Source organism: Desmodus rotundus, chromosome 13 (assembly GCF_022682495.2).
Source record: "Desmodus rotundus isolate HL8 chromosome 13, HLdesRot8A.1, whole genome shotgun sequence".
NCBI classification, from domain to species: Eukaryota; Metazoa; Chordata; class Mammalia; order Chiroptera; family Phyllostomidae; genus Desmodus; species Desmodus rotundus.
In genome coordinates, this window is record NC_071399.1 from 61,970,211 (window position 1) to 61,974,815 (window position 4,605).

Below are 4,605 nucleotides of genomic sequence, written 5' to 3' on the forward strand. Positions count from 1 at the left end.
TTCAAACTTTTTATAACCTATTAGAGAAACTTTAAACATGTTTCTTGTCAGGACACCTTGTTTTGCAGCTCTCTTGTCATATAATTACACCTTATGTACATGTTCTAACAGGTGTTATTAAATTTAGATATGGTGGGGGCAACAGATCAGGAGATAATAATCACAGTTCCCAAGAAGAAAAGTCCACATGGGGAAGCACCAGAGCTGGTGGGCATCGTTGCCTAGCACCTGGCTGATAGGGCAGGCAGATAGCAGCCTGGAGTGTGAGAGCCCCCTAATGGAGGTCGTTGGGTTGTGGACTCCTCATTGGTTGGTTTGCCTTTGAAAAACGTGCTCCTGGGTGACTTAATTGCTATCTCCAGAAATTATTAACTATAATAATATCTTATATAGAGGCAAGGGTAATCCCTCCAGTGTCAGCAAGTTCCCAGTTGTCAAAACTTCAGAATACACAAAATAAAAGAAATACTTAATATGGTATGGACAGTATAAGTGACAGATTGAAAAGTTGTCCTTACCAATGATAGAACCATCATATTTTCAACTCAGGAATATCACAGTTTAAGAATCAGGCAATTCTGTTATTTGTGGTAAAAAAAATTACATTTCCAACCTAAATTCAAGTTGTGGAAAATCGAAGTACAGACTAGCACCTAGGTCTTTTCATTTTATTCGAAAAGAAGATCAGAATGAAGAGTTTGTGTTCTGTGTTATTCTCATGTGATTTGAGTTGGGCAATGGTAGACGCAAAATGAGTGTCAGAAGAGGGCTTGCAGTCTTTGTATTTTTAAGTGCTTGTGGATTTTGCTGTAATTTCAGGTCAGGTAAACAGAAAAACTCAATTTTGGAATCGCCAAACTATTCATCAAGGAGACATTGTCTGGACCCCATGTTTCAGTTGGAATAGAAGGTAGATAGGTTGTTCAAAAGCCCTGTACTGCAAAAGCTGTGGTCTCATTCTTCCTCCCATCCTAGGTCCAGCCATACAAAGATTTTTTTGATTGCTTAAAGAAGAAACTCTTAATTTAAAAATTTTAAAAAATTGGAAAATTACTGAAGTGTTAAGATGAAGGAGGATATCTCCTGCAAATGTGTTTAAGGTTGGCCCAATTACCTGCCAGTAAGGAACAGTACTTTCTTTAATCTTTGAATAGAAAAGGATATTCCACTTTTTATCTAGACTACTATGAAACAAAACTGAGAAAACACTGGGGTTTTGAAAGTCATCCACTCATTCCTTTAGTCATCCACTCATTTATTTCAACAAATATTCATTTATTGCCTGCTGTGAGCCAGGCACTGCTCTATTTGCTGGGAATTTAATGCTGAGGATGACAATCAGGGTCCCTGTCATGATGGAATTTATAATCACATGAGAAAGCTTATATGTTATTAATCAAATTATATATCTTATATCACGTATGATGCTCTCAAACATAGGTACTGTGGACTGTGATTTAAACTGACTCAACATAGCACAAGAGTTAGGGTGGGCTCCAGGAGGAGGGCACCCAAGTGTCAGGCTCAGCTTCTGTGGATTCTCTTGGCCTTGACCTCCCTATGTCAGCTTATTCTGTAGATGGGCATCTCTTGTGGTCACAGCATGACAACCAGCAGGCAGAAGGATGACAGGCTTCCTTGTTCACACCTAATAACAGAAGGAGAAAAATCTATTCTCTAAACATCAAAGTTCTGTCTTATCATCTGATTATGTCAGCTAGCTATAAGTGAATCATAGTCATTTTGTGGTATAATAGTTCTCTAACATTTGGATTGCTGAAATCATTACAGGAAAAAAATGTAGTGGCATTTTTAATGATTGGTTTAGTCTAATTCAAGAGATGCCCTCCCTGGAGCTAGTAGCCATGTTGTGTTTCCCTATATGGGGAAGAGGTGGATTCTACCCTCCAGACCCCCCCCCAAAAATATCAGTGTCCCAAAAAGAAGTAATAATGAGACATAAATTCTGGTTGTATAACAAACAGTAGTTAGTTATAGGGAAACATTTTTAAGCTAAGTATGAATTTGAAATATATGGATCAGCTGTCATCCTGCTAAGTGGGGAGCGTAGGGGGTAAAAGGATGCAGCAAAAGGAAAAAGGACTCAGGACATAGGCAACAGTGTGGTGATTATGGGGGGTGGGAGGGGTATATAGGGTACTAAATGGTAATGGAAAAAATGCAATGAAATTATTGGTTAACATAATTGCTTTGTAAAGTATACTAAAACATTTGTCTCTCAAAAAAAATGAAATACGTGGATCATATGCCTATATATATACAAGGCACAGCATGGGCTGACCAAAGTATAAAAATAAATGGAGTCAAGTCTAGTAGAAAGTGTAGATTTTAAAATGATGTGAATTGTCATTTGAAAATGCTAGGGATACCATCTCACATTGGGCCACTTTGCCTAAATATAACTGGTGATGTAGACGTTTTTGCACCTTGTTAAAAAATGTTCTTCCACAAGTATTTTCTGCAGATATTAGTAAGAATCTAGGAGTTTCATTTTTTTGTTCAGTAATATCTGTGAATATTGCATTAGAAATATGGACTTTAAAGTCAAATAATGCTGTTATAAAATTTTGCTCTACCTACTATTTTAAAATTCAGCCACCTTGACTAATCAAGTAAATTACTTAGCCACAACTGAGATAAATGTTTATAAAATACCTTCTTATAATATAAACCCAACATATTACTGTTGTATGGATTATATACTATTGGAATTTTTTATGGCTTGACATACTGTGATACCATTTCTCACAATGCCTTATTCTGAAACAATTGGATGTTTTGAGGATTTCTTTTTTCCTTTCACAGGTGAATCACTAATAAGTGATTTTGAAGATAGGACTATGTCAAAATGTACTGTTCTATTTATATACGATCAGGCTGCCCACAGATACATTAAATTATATGCTTAATTCACTAATGTTCTGCAAAGCCTGGAACACCATTAGAGAAGTTCAGTTCCCAGGAACGGTCCAGGTTGCCTGCCACTGTTTGAGAGGGTTGTCACCACTTCTGAGTGTCGCTGGGCTTTCTGACGCTAATGCTATTTCCCCATTGCTGTTGTTTTTAGCCTTTTGTTGTTGTTCTCACACTGTCCCTTCCCCTCTCCCTCCTCCTCCTTCAATGACCAAAGTTAATTCTCTTCTATTAATTACACACCAAGGCCTCAGGTTACCATGACACCCAGGCTCCTGACGTTAATATATAGCTTTATTTTTTAACCGTTAACATTTTTTAAGATAACATATTTAAACAAAACATTCTTTAAAGCTTTCATTAAAACGAAGCTGTTAACAAGTTTTACAATATGTTCCTGAGTCTTTCCAGGACCAGGATTCACTAAAAGCAACCCCACTGTGCCAGCACAGCAGTGCACTCAGCTAATTATAAACATCAAATTTGTTCCGAAATTCTCCCTTGCAGAATTTAGTCTTGTTTTCTTTGTTTTAATGAATCATTCTCAATGTCCCTACCAATGCTAATTTTTTAGTGCTTCATGATCTGGGAATCGATATTATGAATCCTAAAGCTTATTTTCCCTTGAACATTAAGGTAGTTAAGATAACATGCTCTAAAAATTTAAGGCTTTTCATGTATTTAATATGCTTCTAGACAGCTGCTTAGAGAATGATCACAAGTGTCTATCCACTTAGAAAATCTGCTATTTTCTGCACTGAGTGGTATTTCACAATGGAAACTGTAGAGGAATAATAAAGATGTAAGAGTGCTCTGTCTGTACTCCATAGGTATCTGTCATCATAATAATTAGGAACGGGTGTAGTTAGCCCCCATCTATAAAAGAAATGAATTAATGATTTGTGGTCACGGTTGTCTTAAAGAAGATTTTTACCTATTTCTTGCCTTCAGAGGAATTCAACCAGTAATTATAGTGATTGTTATAAAAATTTGCCTTAATATCTCATCTATGCATTCAGTCACTCAGCAAATATTTGAGGTTTTTTTTCCCCAGTGCTAGGCATTAGAAACAAATGATGAGCAAAATGTGTTTCGTATGACCTGCATTTTCTATGAGAGACAGTACAAATATTTTCCTTATTAGTGTAATAATACAATACATGCTCATTACATAAAATAATATTATTCATAACTGTATCAACTGGAGAAGATCACTATTTAATATTTTTGGTAAATGTCTAGTCCCATTTTTCTAGGTACATTTTCTCCCATAATCGAGACGTTTCTGCACCTAAAGCACTTGAAACAGTGCTTGATATATAGTAGATGTTCAGGAAAGATTAGTTATTGTTATTGTCATATACTCTTTAAAATCCTTCTTCTTAACTTTATTTGAATACAAAAATACTTTCTCATGTTATATAAAATGCCATATAAATGTATTTTAAGCTATGAATATCATTGTGTCAATGTAACATCATTTATTTAACAATTCTTTATTTTTGGATGTTTAAATAATCTCTAATTTTTATTTTGTTATAAATAACATCATAGTGGTATATTTGTATAATCCAGTTTCCTAATCTCGAATTCTTGTAGCATTTAACAACCAGGCTGATGCCTATCTACATACAGGGCATTATGTCCATATGGCGATACTTTTCTTATATG